General features: G+C 44.1%; 1 protein-coding gene across 2 annotated transcripts in view; it reads right to left on the bottom strand.

Moving 5' to 3' along the window:
* LOC133116456 (protein diaphanous homolog 3-like) overlaps positions 1-17311 on the bottom strand; it is a 354934-nt gene that overhangs the window by 308518 nt on the left and 29105 nt on the right. The window lies entirely within an intron of this gene.

The raw sequence follows: 17311 nt of genomic DNA, 5'->3' as shown, positions 1-17311 counted from the left end.
GCAGAAGGCAGGCAGACATTTGCACAGGGATCTAGAGAAAGTGAAATATTATTTTCCTTACACCTCCTCCACCACGCAGCCAGTAAACAGACTGAAAAACTGTTGATTTTCTATAATCCTTGTGTACAAATGAATCTGAAAATTCACATCCAACATAATTAAAAATATAGATATTCAATGAGTGTTGCGTGTGTGCGTATGTGTGCGTGTGCGTGTGTGTGCGTGTGCGATATTGGCTGTGGGAAGGTGATTTGTAGGCTACACAGCTCATCTAAAACTATCTATCTATAACCAAGGACAGAAAAAAAACATGCAAATATAGGCCTTACACTGCAAGCAGCATTCAATATGATACCCAGCTGCTCATTTAAAACTTCACTTTAAAAGCTTAAATGCAAGCTACATACAGCAGTTGTTGATAGCATCATGTTTGTGTTGGGTACACATACAAAAAAAACGAATTCAGGTACGGCAGAACCATGTACAATTCGCAGTCAAATTCTTGAAATGCGCACAGCACCACAGACTATGGCAAATATTTCCTTTTGACTCACAGATTAACCATTGTAGTGTTCGAAGGCAACAATGCACGAAAGATGAGATTTCATTTCTGCCGTCGATGATCTGTGGTTTCCAGTGAAGATCTCCAGAGGCCAGAGGAGAGCTCCCACACTGACCGAAGAGCGGTAACGGCAGAGGACAAAGCCGACACAAACAATACAGTTACTAAACTGTCCATAATGCCCTCCTCCATAAATTACTTTGTAACTGCCGCGCACAGCAACAGCAAACAAGATAAAGCGCATAGAAGCCTCAAATTGATTTATGTTGTGCGGACGGCATCAAACATTACACCAATAATGATTTTGTAATTGGATTAGACTTGTCAAAAACTATTTGCTTTTATCATCCGGCGGCAGCAGGAGCGGGGACTGCAGATTGAGATATGGCATGAAGGGGATAAGGTAGTTTGTTCATCTTATGGCTTTTGATTTGTATTGGGTGGGTAAATTGCCGGCCCTTATCTCCAGGGATATTCTACCCCAGTCTTCCCATTGTGCATTATCTTAGTCTGCTGTGACACTAATGCCAATTCAATTAAATACCACCGAGGCAACTTTCACGACTTCACCTACAGCACGTTTTGGAGAATGGATTTTTTTTTTTTTCTGTACAGGAGACAATGCACGCTCTTCCATCCACCCAATCCTCTCCTCCATCTGCCTTTGTTAGTGGCCACTTAGATGCGGCAGATAAATTAATCTATAAAGATTAAGATTGTGCAGCGCCTTCCCTGATTAATTCATTAAGAATGAAGCCACTTTCCGAATAAGATAGTCATTTAATATATTATGCATAATACCATAAAAGGGAAGCACAACAATAAGTTGTAATTTGTGAGAAGAGACGCGTAGTGGGAAAAGGCAGCTGTTTGCAGAGAAAAAGAGAATGATTTCGTGAAAGACGCAGATGTAGCACAGATGTGCTTGGCCCCGGCCAGGCAAATCGAGTCCGTATAGATGCTGTCTGCTGGAGATGTTGTCTGATGTGGACACTAACAGCAGTGCCTAAGAGCAACAGCCCCTCCCTCCTAATCGCCCAATCAGCTGCTCTCAGCACAAAGGCTGGCACAGTACCCCTTCCCCCTCCCCATCGGACTGAACGTTCGTCAGAGACCAGCACCTGCAGTACCTCCCACCCCGTCCCGCCCGGCACGCAGACAGACCGGCCCGGTTTTTGGGCACTGCGGCACAGCCACGGAGAACACCTCGCCCCCCTTGGGTCGGCCGGACATAGCGGTGTCCAGAACATTCAGGTGCGCTGCGTTACGCGGTCGCAGTGAATGTTTAATTGCACAAGGCCTCCTGACAGAGGGAAGAGGAGACGGCGGCAGAGGGGGCGGCCAGCCTCGGCTAGGCACCTTTGTGAAGGGCCGCGGCGTATTTCATCCACAGGCCGGCTGGACGTCCTCTAAACTAAACCCTCCATCGGTGGCCTGACCTCGGGAGCAGGCCCGTCCGCCTGCTTAGATAAACCTTTCATTACGCATGCAATTACTCCATCCCCGAGAAGGCTGTCAAGGACCCGGCTGATTAAGCGTGGCTTTATAAGCCAATAAATATGACGGTGCTCCGGTTTGAGTGCAGAGAAAAGGTGTCTGTATACCCAGCATTGATCAAGGACTGGAACGGCGCCATTTACAAAGCCCTGCTGTTATTCGCTCTTTAAAAACAAAGCCTTTCACATGCACCCAGAGGGCTGTGGGCGGCAGCCCCCAATCACGGCCCATGTACAGCTGGCTCTGAGGGGGTTTCAGTGGGCAGGGATGGGAGCAGGGACGGACTCTTCAAGCAACAGCGACCCCTGTCGGTCGATCGGCTGCTCAGCAGTGCATCCGTTCAGCTGTACGGGGCAGAGTTTGAGCCCTGCTGGCAGTGTTTATCAGATGAGCTTGATACTCTAACACACGCGCACGCGCACACACACACACACACACACACACACACACACACACGCACACACACACACACACACACACACACGCGCGCAAGCACAAACCCACCCACATGCATGCTTGTTGTGAATGAATTAAAAGAAAACATACACAGGTCAGGGTTGTGGTCAACTTCATGAATCACCAAGAAATTAATTTAGATGCTCACTTTGAAGAGATCCCATACAACATGAGCAGTTTTCCATTTAACAATCATGTGGACATTTTCTGAGTTGGCCAAACTGAAAGGGAAGTGACCCCAACCATTCAAGCTAAAGATTTATATCCAGGCAACATGGACACCTTTTCCAGTCGATAACTAACCAATGGCTCTGGATGGCTTTGCTGGAATGTACAGCATGAAGGCCTGTACACGTCATTCACATGGCACTGCTATATGTAACGTTGCTACTTTAGTATATTTTGGGACTAATTTAGTCTGTCTGACTGAAAAAAAAACACTAGGTTTAGAAAGTCAAACAATATCAAACAAAGCCACCGAAAATATGAAACAGAAATTTAAATTGTCATTCAAATGAAACCATGATCTGAATGAAACCGCTAATATTAGAGAAATGAATTCATTTCATATTAATAACATTAATTTCAACACACTTAGATTTAAATGCATCAATTTTAAAGAATTTGGCACTTTAAAATGCACAAGCAAATTAATCTGTGGACATTTTTAAAAGAGATCTTAAGATACACCATCTTAGCATGGCCCTTACCTAGGTTTTATAGCACAAATTTTATCCACATTCAATTTTATATATTTTTTTATTTGTATTATTACTACTACAACATTTAATATTATTTATTTGTATTATTTAATTGTATTTATTAGTACTACTTCTGATTTTATACATTATTTGATTTTACTCTTATTTATCTGACCTTGCTTGTCTGCTGTGTTTCTTGTTGCACTACTTTCACTACTGCAGCCGTTTGCCCTAATTCTTTATCATTTTTATCTTGATTTATTTCTGTCCTGTCTGCTCGGTCTTGTGAATGTTCGTACAGCACACTGAGCTGCACCCGCTGTAAGAAATGCGCTTTATAAATAAAGCTTGATTGATAGATTGATTGATGGAACATTTGTATGTTGGCAAATAAAAGAATCCCACTGGGAGATCTTATCACCTGAAAAACGGGAAAAGTTGATTGCAGTTGATATTTAAATGAAGTGAAAGCCCTGGATTTCAAAGGCATCACAGACAAAATGGCAAAACGAAGGTAGAAATCATGAATGCAAAAATAATGGAATAAAGAAACACACACACACGATGGATGTGTCTGCATGAGGCAGTGTTGTACACTGCACACAGGCACACACTGTTCATGGTGACACCAGGCCACTGAACTGCCCCTTCTGCCTGTGCGTTAACTGGCACAACCTGCCTCCTCTACACAGCCAGAAACCTCTGGAAAGCATCCAAGAACATTTATTTGGGTCACGAGAAAATCACCGTTTTACAAGCATCCCAGGGATTTTCAAGGAACATAAATAAAAACATGGCTAAATGCGCAGATACAATGCTCACATATTCCCAACAGTGCTGAAGACCAAACCAAGCCCATGTAAAACAATGCAGTGCAGACAGTTTCTCAACAAGCATGACATGCAAATTTACGTTAAACTGTAAACGGAGTTCAATTACACACAGTATAATTAGTTAAAGGGATGAATAAAAAACAATTATCAGTTCGTAAACATAATGCCTGCATCCTGATATCAATCCGAGACAAAGCCTTGTTTTTTGAGTGTGTGCAGCATTCACACAATCAAATGCCCAGGCTGTGTGTGTGATGGTCAGTGACAGAAAGCAGTGTTGGGAGAACAAGGTTTCATGAACCCTATAATGGATGGAGCTAGAACAAGTTGTTGATTTTTCTGCCAATCAACTTGCTTGAACCAATCAAAACGCGGGTTCGAGCAGCAAGTTGCTGAAGGTGTGGTAGCTCCGCCCGTTTGTGCGGTTATGAAGCTGCATTATCGTACGGAGGAACCCCTGGGCGTGCAGTTAGTGGAGTGGAGAAGCAAACTGAAAAGGCCTTACCACGTCATCCGTGAGCGTTCTAATATTTAAGGGCTACAGAGGGAGAGAAAAGGAAATGATGAGAATTACACCACAAAACCAAAGGGAATCCGGCCCTGGTTTTATTACTGTTGGGGCTAGCCTGTATCCTGCTTGGAAGAGGACATGAAACTCCAGCAGTCTCTATGACAGTGATATTTATGCACACTGAGGAAATGCAGGGCCTGAAAGGTCGATGCCACCTTGAAATCACATTACATTCCAACAAGATTTTGGCTTTCTGTTTTTGGTAGGTTAAATAAAGGAATAAGCCACCATTTTATACCGTGGATCCAGTTCTCACAAGGTACAGGGCATAGGAATCATGTTTGACGACAGAACGGAAGTCTGAAAATTAAAGCAATAATTTAGCGGAGCGGAACGCAATTCCTTTCAAACATTTGCAGATTCAAACACAACCAGCAGGGACATACATAACAGTCAGACACTTTTTGCTAATATTTAGCAATAAAAATTGAGTTTGACTCTTAAAACATAATTCTTACTTTTATTGTTTTTCCAAATATATGGATAGAAAAGCCAATCAGCAGCATGACACTGAAAATACCTGTGATGAAGCGCTTCAGGTCAGACATGCCGAGGCCACATTTCTCCCCCTAAAAGGATCTGAATTTTTCCTTATCGGATAGCTGTCAAACGCTGAGAAATTCTGTTATGCTCGGAAAATACGTTATAATGTTGGTATTAAATCTTCCGTGAGCCGCAAGAGTCGGCCTTCGAGAAAAAAAAAAAAAGATGTGCCCGCCACGCGGGTTCTGAGCGCTGAAGGGAACGGGACAAAGGAACCGCGGGAGTGACCTGAATCGGGCGTGGGTAAGGTCCCGTCGCGGGACAATCCCACATCCTGTATTCAAATCAGAGGTGGCGGCCTGTCGGGAGGGTCATTTCAGCGGGATACAAGGAAACCATTTAAACAGCAATTTCCCCGGCTCCGAGGGAGCTGAATTATAGAAGTGGGAGATGTTCCCCCCGCTGCTCTCCATTATGCACACCTGCCCAAGTCCGTCTCTGCTCAGTCACCTGCGGCAGAGGGGAACGGGCTCTCAATCAATCGGCCTCTGTGAATACGCCCATCGGGTTCATCGCTGAGAAAACCCGCACCGCAGGGCGCATCGCAAGACAAGATGGCTGACACACAAAAAAAAATGTTAAATAAAAAAACTGACAGAACAGCGCTAAAACAGCCCTGGCGTTTTCCAGACAAGGAGAAGGACAAATGAAGAGGAACGGTGGTTACAAGTGGCGAAGCGCTTCCCAGATTTTGCGAGCTTTCCATCTGGATACTTTTTTATTTATTTATTTTTTCCCCCGCAAGCAGCTCGTAGGAAAGCTGTTGTGGCACGGAAAAGGTGGCTGTGGCAGCGATGCGATCTAAATCGATGGGAATGAATCTCGCGGCCAGACGAATTTCTGCGGCCGGGAGATAAACGGCGGAAGGCCCTGGCTGGCGCGGCCGGGGAGCCGGACGTGGTTAGCTGAGCACATTGATTACCAGGAGCCTCCGCTTTGTTAGCGCAGTGCCAGAGACAGGCGTGAGGAAGCGGGCGGGCAGCAGGCAGCGGGGCAGCGGGCGCATCTGCGCGTCTGCGCGCCAGCGCTCCGTTCTCCCAGCCTCGGGCGAGGTGAGTGCGGGCCGCAGCGCGAGGCGGAGCTGTTCCACCAGCGGCCCGGCATATGCCTCCCTCTCCGGGATCAGCCAGCACGCCCGGCTTCGCCAAACCAAACACGCCTCACAAGGCGGACCGACGGCTACGCACCGTGGCCCCTTTGGGGGGCTGTAGTACTCTCATTCACTCCATTCCACAGTGATGGCTCTTCTTTTATCCAGGCCAACATACAGGAATGATACCTTGCGACAGGTTTCCACCATCTTAGAGACTGAGGAATAAGCCAAATGCGCGTGAGTATTAGTGCAGCCAGTGTGGCTGGCTGGCTGGCAGACGTGCCCTGGTGCGGCACGCCGCTCACACATTCATAGGGCCAGGCTGTGAATTGCAGGGGGGATTATGGGATGCATGTTCTGAAAAGGCTTTTCAGGAAGTACATTGTTGCTCGCTGGCACACTTCATAGGTTCAATGAGCAGGTCACTCAGATGGAAGGGGCGCTTAGAATTGCAAAGACACTTCTTCAATTTTAACCTTTTAAAAAATATCTTGACATTTTCAGTGAGCCTTCAGAATCGTATTTTGTCTAAAGCATGCAAACTGCCGATTATTAATGTGGTTTCCAATTATTACCATTATTGCCTGAAAAATGCAGATAGTCATGGGGCTCTCTGAAAGACAAAGAAAAAAGTTGCTCATCCTCTCATAAAAATAATCATCCCTTTCATTGAACATCGAAGTGGCCCAGTTTGCCACAGAATTTCCGTCACCCAGAATTCAACCTTGGGCTCTTGCTAGCGGGGTTGTCTCTCAGCACCTTTATTTTGTGTAATCAAGCATTCATATGAACCATATCACCTACTGCGTATCGCCACAACCAGCCAGCCACAGCCCACTTTAACTACTATACTAACTAATATCTATGAACTACCAAGCCAATGTAAATTAGTTTCATATAGTTGTGGTAACACCTGGACCCTTTGACAAAAGGCCGACAAAACATTGCCATCCACATTCCAGATAACAGCTGCCACAAGGTGTGATAATACATGATGTCAGTTTACCTCAACAGTCATCACTTCCACTGGAAAACATTATGAGCCACACTGTGTGTATGACAGCCTTATGTTGAAGGGTTCAAGTAAAGTGTCACCAGAGATTCTACTGTTAATTTAGAGCTAATATTATTCAACAGTGCCTGGCATTCTTTTGTCTTACAGTACAGCCTAAGGAATAAAAAAAATAAAATAAATCAGCTCAGGAATAAAGTTTAAAGTATGAATTTCTGAAGTTGAATCATTCCTACTAACAATGTGCTTTTTGGCCATGAGGCCCAAGTGTCAAGTTTGATTTTGGCAAAGTAGCCATGTGCCAAAAAATACAAAATCGAAGGTGATTATTAGACAATGAGGCATTATAGTGTCAATAAACGCTAACAATGTCAGAAGGCAATTAAGCATAATTTTTTTTTTGTTTGGGAATGGAGCCACTATCTGGCTAGACGCAGCCAGCAGGCAAAATTCCTTCTGATTAATTTAGTGATTCACAGGCGAGAGGGGGAGAAATATCAACGGAATTAATTTGACAAATTTCTCTCACACACACACACACACACACACACACACACACACACACACACACACACACACACACACACACCCTCTTCTGACAGATTGAGAAAGACAATTGAATGTGAAATAGTTAGGAAGCGTGAAATGGCTCAGAAACCAAAGAATTGTACCCAATTCCACACAAATTTAATTCAAATGGATTTTTTTCTTTATTTCAACATTCAACAAATTAATTAAGATGTAGTGGCTAAGAACATTGGAGGAAACTGTCAGGAGAATCAAATACTCAAGTACACACACTGAAATACTGGGATCAATGGGACTAGAGGGGGGGCGGATACATAAAATGTTGCATGAACCAGTAAAAATAAAAACACCTGTACCAGCGGATGGTTTCAAAACGTGAATATGCAAAAATGAATTAATTTAACTAATCATTTGAAAAATGGCTTATTTATTGCCTACATTTATTTCATTGATTACAGTATTTTTTTTAATGACCATAATATAAGAAATGAGCAACAAAAATACAGCAATAGATAAATAAATAAATAAATAAATAAAAAGTTACTTGAACTCGTCAGCATTGTTTAAAAATTAGCCAACATGAATAACAATGAAAAGTTAGCAAACTATAGGCTGCATAGTTGCAGTATAGGAGGTGAATATGTGGACTGTTCCCAAATCGGGACATTGCAATTCTGGAATTTTTCCACTGAGTTTCTCATCACAAATTCTGTAATAAATTGGGGACATGTCAGGCACCAAGCACTACTCCTACTCCTAATCCTACTCCTACGAGCTCGCTCTCCGTTAGCCTTTATCTTTCTTAGCCGATAAACATCAATTTGATGAGGGCCAAAAAGTCACCACCTTAGTTATTTAAAAAATGACAGCATCAATAAACCAAAGTTGCATAAATGCATATTGTATATGTATGAAAAAGGGCAAATATAGCCAAAAACTGTCATTTTTTACCAGGTTGTGGACCTCATCAGTGTGACTGCACTTCACAACCATTACTACACTCCTGGTTCCACAACAGCTGATAGCAATTGCTTGACAACAGCCCGTAATGTCATCCATAGGACCTATCCCTTTAAAACAGACGTTTAAATGAAGGTGTCACAGAATGTGCTAGGAGAGTCAGACTTCATGAACCCCAAAATGGTAGGGCTGCAATGAGCTATCAATCACTTGTCTGAACAAATAAGGCTTGGCTATCCACAGTGGGAGAAAAACACGATGATTGGTTCAAACAATAAGCCTCTGATATCATACGGTAGCTCTGTGAATTTTGGTCCCATGGAACCTCACTGTGCCATCACTAGGTTCGTCAGGCCGCAGCCAAACAGGGGTTGTTCCCTCGTTTCACAATCTTGTTAGGAGGTGGACCTTAGCCATCAGTCAAAAAGCTAAATCTATAATTGTCAGATGACGGTGAGCCCTCATTAAAAAATTTTGAAGGTCCCGGCGGATTCTGTCTCAAATGTCTCCAATTGATTCATGATTCATTCAGATGATGCACACCAGTCCTCCCGGAATGGTTAGCGAAGGCCGGGCCAAGGAAACTCTTCCATCAGTCTCACTTCATTAATGAAGTCAAAACAAATTGGCACAGCTCAGTGTAAGCATGAGGGAGTGATCAATCAAGGAAGCCTACTAACTCAAAGCTGCCTTCGTTTCAAAATGTAAAAAGACCTTAATTTATCACGGTTTCCGTGGCTTTGTGCGAGCGAACCTCAGGGGCGGGTGTTTGGTGACTTTTGAACACATCTCAGAGACAGGGTTACTCATTTTCAATACATTGTTTTCCGGGAGATTTCATGGTTTTATGTAACTGTATAGAGGAGGACCAGGTGATGAGGTGTGGGGGTGGAGATCGCAATCGCAAAGGGCACCTTTGGTTTTGGCATATAGTCTAGCTTAGTATAACATTGCACTACATATATTTTCCAGGACAACTAATTGTTTTCCAGGACATTAGGCAATCTTCTCATTTTCCAAGTCTGTGACTGGAAACCTGAATAAAACATTTCCAGGTTTTCCAGGCCGCGTCCTTTATAGAAGCTGGCTTTTAAAACGGAGAACACTTGCTACCCTCTCCTCATGTAGCCTTGCTCAGTCCCCCATTCCAACCTTTCCAGCATTTCATGGAAATCGTAACTGCCAGGCAACCAAACAAACAAAAAAGAAAAAACCCAGAAATTTCAGCCACACACCACTCTTTACTTGGAGATCTAATCAGTTAACCAAGCCCGCAATTTCTCACAGCAAATAGAACGGCAGAATCTCCAACTTTCAAGGTCAGCCCTGGGATGGAAAGAGATAGAAAGTTCTGCAGGACAGAAAAAGATAGGCCAGGCAGTAATTTTGGACCTGTCTCACGATACAAATTCCCTGTGATCACAACTTCTAAATGAACAAGGTAAACAAAGCAATTAACTATGCAGCCATGGCTCCCAAAACCAATTTAGAGCTACTCCTTTGAAACCATAATCTGAAATGATAACCCCTTGACTTCAACAGTCCTGAAAGTAATTAGTCAAATTGAGTACAGCAGTCGACAAGAAAAACAAGTTGACCACACAATGATAATGTAGTATCACAAAAGCTGTTCAACAATCTACAACGGATTCTGTAAGTACAACTCATGATTATGATTAATCTATATGCAAATAGTTCATGAAAAGGCCAAGGAAACAGACCTGCTAGTCTGAATTAGGCTCTGTCAATACGAACACATCAGTGCCAAGACATTTCCAAGAATCTGCACAACACGCACTGCGCATTTCAACCACAAACGCCACTGAGAAAATGACAGGTTTTCCCCACCTCACAGACACCTAATAATGGAATTTGTCATATTACTGCAGCTCATGATAAAATCTAATATAAAATGTATGTGGGTTTTACATATGCCCAGTGTTTACACATGCTTAACCAACTGATCTTAAGGGTGCAAGCATGCACTTTTCACTGAAAAGAAAAGACCGGATAAAAATGGTTGTACCATTGGATTCAGTATCACATTTGAATAGAAAGGATTTGCAAAACTAAAAATTTAGTTGCTCTAACACATCTAAGCACCGGGGGTATCTTCACAGGGTTACAGGGTGTAGTGTTTTTAGCATCTCCATCCGGTGAGAGGAGAGTGAGAGAAAGTGAGATGTCATAAGTCTGTTGCCCTGTAGGTGATTTCCTCATCATCCTAGCACGCAGGGATTAGCCCAATGAACCTGTCGTCTTCATTTCTCCCTGCATGCTGCCAATTAACAGCCAAAAAACCTCCCAGCAAGCCAACTAAATACATCCTTCCGCAACCTTCACACACCCTCAGAATCACGCCTCACAAACAGAAAAACTGCCCTTTACCGACCCGACTTTTATTTGAGACTAATTAAGATTATAGTGTGTGATCCCACCCCTGAAGGACTTTCTCTTTTCACACATCCCTCTTTTATACACTGTTCACCTAACACAATTCCTTGTTAGTGTATAAACAAACCCTTATTCTCAAAATGTCTGTACTCCCCCCAGGTGAAAGTCACGATAAGGTGGCCAAAAACTGAAATAAGTTCAGCAGGTGCGTGTCGGACACGCAGGGTTCATACGCCCAAGGCCATTCCAAACTGAAGGAAGTTCATGCAGAGGTTTAGCACCACAGACGGAGCGCAGTGGAGTCCTACCACCAGTGGATTCTGTCTGTTCCAGTCTCCATCAACGCTCCCCAAGCCCCCCGTACCGCACCATCTGCCCCGCTTCACTTCCCCACAAACAAACCATTACGCAGGAAGCACACAGGTGGAAGAAGCGCTGGAGGGAGAGAGGGAGAGAGAGAGGGAGAGATGGGGAGAGAGATGGGGAGATGGGGGGATAGAGATGGGGAGATGGGAGGATAGAGATGGGGAGATAGATGGGGAGAGAGGGGGAGAGAGATGGGGGAGAGATGGGGAGAGAGGAGAAGAGAGAGGGAGAGGGGGAGAGAGGGAGAGAGAAGGAGAGAGAGAGGAGAGAGAAGGGGAGAGAAGGGGAGAGAGAGAGGAGAGATGGAGGGGGAGAGAGGGGGAGGGAGGGGGAGAGAGGGGGAGGGAGGGGGAGAGAGGGGGAGGGAGGGGGAGAGAGGGAGAGAGATGGAGGGAGAGATGGAGGGAGAGAGGGGGGAGAGAGGGGGGGAGAGAGGGGGAGATGGAGGGAGAGAGAGGGGGGAGAGAGGGGGGGGAGAGAGAGATAGGGGGAGATAGGGGGAGAGAGAGAGAAAGGGGGAAATAGGGGGAGAGAGAGGGAGAGGGCATGGATTCAGAAGTGCAGGATGCTGGGCGCTCGTGGGAATCTGTTCTTTTACAGGCTGGCTCGAGCACTCTGGTGCCACAGGTAGGGATGTGTATCGTTAGAATTTTATTGATACCGATACCAATACCGATACTCCTTATCGGTGCCGGTATTTATCTATACTCTTATCGATACCACGGCGTGTAATTTAGTGTATAAAATAAAGACGTTATAAGATGGTAAAAGATTCAATCGTTTTTTATTACCGCAAGGGGGGTAACACCAGCAACATCATTAAACAACTTACAACACCTGCCTTTTAAGCCCTTAGCAAGTCAACATGTGCACGTATGTCAAAAAAACGAGCAGGCAGCTCCATACAGCCTTAAAGGTAACTGTCAATGTGATAATGCTTCAACAGAACAGAAGCTTAACTTAAAATTACAAATGCTTCTCAGAATAGATGAAATAAAATAAAAAACCTAGGGAGATGACCAAAGCCCTTGCCTACATGTTCAACCCAACAGACGCATACATGTAAACAGAACAGTGTAGGGGAGGCACTTCTCCTGACGCATTTAGCCCTAACAGTTTTTGTTAAGGAAAAGCAACATATTTACTTTGTCTGGCAGCCGCCGAGATCGCTCTGGACAGAGTGACGTCACGCTATACACTCGGATAAAATGGCACTGCGCATGTTTTAAAAAAGGGTAATTAGTTTTTATTTTTAATCCAGCTTTACTGGCAGTCTTAAACCTTTAAGGATGTATATATTGGGAATCAATCTTGTAAATTATGCCAACTTAATCTAATACTTCACTTCCCCTTTAATGATTCATACACTCACCGTGACTTGATGAAGAAGCACTGTCTGAGTCTGCCTGCACGGAGGAGGGCACGGTGTTGTTAGCGTCTGCCGGGTTGCTAACGCCGCACTCCTTCAGCTTAATGCTATGGGTAGACCGCAAGTGTTTCATGATGTTGCTGGTGTTACCCCCCGTTGACGCAACTACTTTCTTGCATGTATTGCATTGAGCCAAGGATTCATTGAGTTTGATGAAGTGAGCCCATACCTTGGAGCGCTTAGCTCTTACGGCCGACATATTGGCATACTACTAGAGACTACTAGAGAAAACAACGGGGCGCTGCGTCATAACCTGTCGACGGCGGCAGTGTCATAATTACGCGGTAGACTCTTGAAAAATACCGAAAACAGTATCGTTTGTCCAGAATCTTTAGCGGTACTCTGGTACCGACCAATTAGGAACCGGTACCAAAAAATACCGGCTCTCGGTACACATCCCTAGCCACAGGAGTCGGAATTTGGTCTTGATCAGGCCGTGGTTTTACTTTGGTTCTACCTGGGCTTTGTTCTGCTCTCCCTTGTTACAAGAAGATGGCAGCCGGCTGTGCCGTGATTAATTATGGACCGGCGACTTCGGCCCACATCGAGAGAGGCGGCAGGTAAATGCCAGTCTCAAATGGCGGCATTCTCCTCAGGAGGCCTAATGGGAATGAGCCTATCGTGGCGCATGAGATTCGCCAGCTAGGCTAACGGACGAGGATCCATCGGAGGCCAATTAAGGAAACATCCGCTCACACTTTAGTGCGTTAAACCTGCAAAAAGACGGGAAGAAGTTAATCTAAAGTAAAACCCCCCTGCAGGCTTTTCAAAAAGTAATTTAGCGGAACCTCAGCAGGACATAGACGGCGTAACGGATAAATGGAGTGGAGGGCGAGGGCAGCAGCAGCAGCAGGGGCGGCTAGTGGGTGTGGGGGGGTTGTTCCAGTGATGATGAGGGTACTGACCCACCGCGCCCACACCCACTACCCTCACGGGCACTGTGGGTGAGGGACGCCACGGCAACCGCTGGACACGGGTCCTCTCGGAAAAGCATTCAGGTCACATCCAGGCACGCTCATTAAAAAAACCTCTGTAACGCTGCCCGACGTGGGACCGCAACACAATGGCTCCCGACTGCATTAAAACCCATTAAAAGCGCCTTTATTTGGGCTGGCGGCTCATTAAAACACACGGGCCACTCCGCTGGAGAGACTGGGAGTAATTCATACGGCCCCTCATTAGGACAACATAACCGGGAAAGCGGCCGATTGGGAGGAACGGTGGCAAAGCAGGATAGAAAATTGTAAAAAAATGCACGAGCAGCCGCTTGTTAAAAAGAAAAAGTCCAGTCTGCAGAAGGGACATGGTGGCAAAATTAAGGACAAATTTCATTACTTATATTTCAATAAAAACATGTTAAAACTTTCCGCAAAAGTTTACCCTCTTAATTCAACACGTCAGCTTGAGCCATTTTGCAAGGCCCAGGTAAAAGTAAACATTCAGAAATCAGTGTATATACAGCCTACAGGCTTAAAATACCATCTAATATTTGCACCAAAAACTATTCTCATGGTGAGGTGAATTCCTCAGACATTTAAAGATGTTTTTAGGCCTATTTAAAATAAATTAAGCGGCTAACCATGACCTTTGCACCTACGGTACAGGCTAGTGATGCAAATGTTCAGAAATTCCCTGATCGATTTTCACTAACATTAACGAACAATCATCGATTAAGCATGAACAATAAAACCTCCAGGAGTCCCAGCATCCTTAGCACGTTGCGTGGCATGGACAACAAAAGAGTCTAAGTCAGGCAGCAGGCAGCATCGGCATCAATGAATGAAAACGTTTTTTGGAAGAACAGTCCAGTACCTTTGTGAAGTAAGTTCAGCTTGATTCAAAAGTTAAATACAAAATGGGCAAAACTGTGTAAATATTGAAAAATGAAGGCATTGTTTTGGCTTTCCATTGATAAAGTGCTGAAAGAGATCAACAGCCAAGTCTGTCTTTGGCTTCACCTACAGAAGCTTTGTAAACGTGTAACTTAGCTAAGGTGTTCTTCCCACAGAACTGTTCTTCCGTTACCAGCTGTATTGTTGCTGACATTGCCAGAGGAAGTGAGCCGTTCCTTGACTGCTCTTGTTCTGAGTAAATTAAAAGCTGCTTCGTTTGCTACACAAGGTCACAGTACGCTACCTTATTTAGAAATTACATTATAACTGAATTTCACCAAAACACGACAGGTGATATACTCCAAAGTGGTGATGAGAATGTGATTGATCAAACTAAATGAACGGCAAATAATCGATAATCGGTTAATCATTAGCATGCCTAGCACAGGCCAATTTTAATAGGAAAAAAGAGTGGGTCCAGGAGTCTGCATTAATGGAGGCCCAGTTGTTTCCGGAAGGCTCAGGGGAACAGTGTATTTGCATGAGAACTCTATAAAACCCGACAGAGAAAACTTTATTTATCAATGAACTCTACAGGGACAGATTCCTCCTTGCTCCCAAGATAAATTCAGAACAGTGCAGTACACTTCCGCACTAATGTTAGACATGGCCACTTATAGTCACATATAAAATAAAACCAAAAAAAGGAATTTTTTTGTACAAACAGTCCTCACACTTCATTAGAGATGCACTGTCTTTTACGGTGAAAATTCTCCACCGATTCTACTTAAAAGGACGACCACGGTTAGTTAATTGGTCGAATCAGATGTCATAGTGCTGAGCCAAGAAAAAAACCCAGCATCCACAACAGCAATTTCTAAGATCAGACTGGACACCCCTGATCGAGACCAATAGTTTTTGTTTCCTAAAATGAAAGCGGAAATAAAGGTGCCCGAAGCGAGTGTAAACCAGCCACACGTAGTGCTGCACCGTGCACCTCGAGTCGGACTGACAGAAAATAAAGCGCCTGGCCGCTCAGTTATTTGCAAGCAAGTTAATGCGAGTCAATTTACATTCCATGGGGACCCATTGTGTCGTCTAATTTATTCCAATTTATTCACTGCCACACATACAGTGCTCATTATACCATGGAAATGCACAAACAAAATTTAAGTGTGAAATAGAAGTAATAAACTGGCGCCGTCCAGGACGAACCTGCACACAGGATGGGAAGAAAGCGGCCACTTGAAAGAGATCATAAACAGGCTATAAATACAGACGGGGCTCCGCCGACACACAGGGCTACAGGAAAATATAGCCTACCTTCACACCTCCTAATATTTACCGGTCTACTTCTTTAACTACCCCCTGTGTCGCGGTCCGATGGCTCGTTTGCACTGAGGCAAATTAGTATTTTCAGCATTTGCAGGCAAAGCAATAAAGCTGTGTGACAAAGTAAAACAAAGAGCTCCGCAAATGAGCTAGCTCCAACGCATTCCCCGAACCGAAGAGCACACCACTGCGTCTGGCAAAAGTTACTTTCCCTCGTATTGTTTTTTTCTGTTACAGTCTAATTATTTCATGCAGAAATCTTTTGTTAAATTCTCACTTAGAAACGGTGTTTCTCAGCAACAAGTGCAGAACGAAGTCACAAGTTCCATTATTACCGCACTGGGCCTGAAACAAAGCAATTAGGCTAATCCCTTATTTCAGTTTATTTTTTATTTTATTTTTAAACAGGAAATTGGAATGCTATGTGGGACACAACACTACGCAAGTCTCACCATTTCTTTTCACACATTTTCAAGTTAAATGTTTCAGAGGAAGTCTACATTTTAATTTAAATAATCGCAGTTAGTTGGCATACTGCTAGAGCCCCTTTTCAAAGGCTAACTAAGGCTATTCATTACGGTGTTCTTCCAGGTTCTCAACAATAGGTCTAATTTGGCACGCATGGTATTTTAACTCGAAAAGCATCAGACATAGATTTCAGTTAAAAACTCGCTGAGTGGTAAACTCAGTAACAACTCAGGGTCAACAGGTTCAATGAGCTGTAACAGTTAAAGCGAACACAAGCGAACACAAACACTTTGTTTTTCTTTGGGAAAGTGTTGTGAACACCAGAACGCAATGTGTTGGTGCTTCCCGTCTCAAAGGGGTAAAGGGGCACAACCTCACCCTGAGAAAAAGAAACAAACACAGACGTGGTGAAAGAGGAGAGGAGGTGTTAGAGGAACAACTGGATTTAGTGGCAGCAGTTTGAAAGGCAGCAATTTGGTTGCTGCATGCAGGATGGGCATGTTCTGTGTTTAATTTGGTTTATATTTTATGGCACGAGGGGTGGAAAGCTTTCCAGCCGGAGGGCCTAATATCTTTTTAATCGTTAAATCGCTGCAACATTTTAATAAGCGCTTTTTGGTAGAGTCTGGAGCTTCTGGTGTAAATCAAACAGCTCGTCTGAGTTGACAAAGTAACCACCTTATTTTTGGGCTCAAAGCAGACCATTTTTGTTGATTTTGGAGACATTTCCCGTT

Source organism: Conger conger, chromosome 17 (assembly GCF_963514075.1).
Source record: "Conger conger chromosome 17, fConCon1.1, whole genome shotgun sequence".
Classification (NCBI taxonomy): Eukaryota; Metazoa; Chordata; class Actinopteri; order Anguilliformes; family Congridae; genus Conger; species Conger conger.
This window is presented reverse-complemented; position numbering and strand designations above follow the sequence as displayed.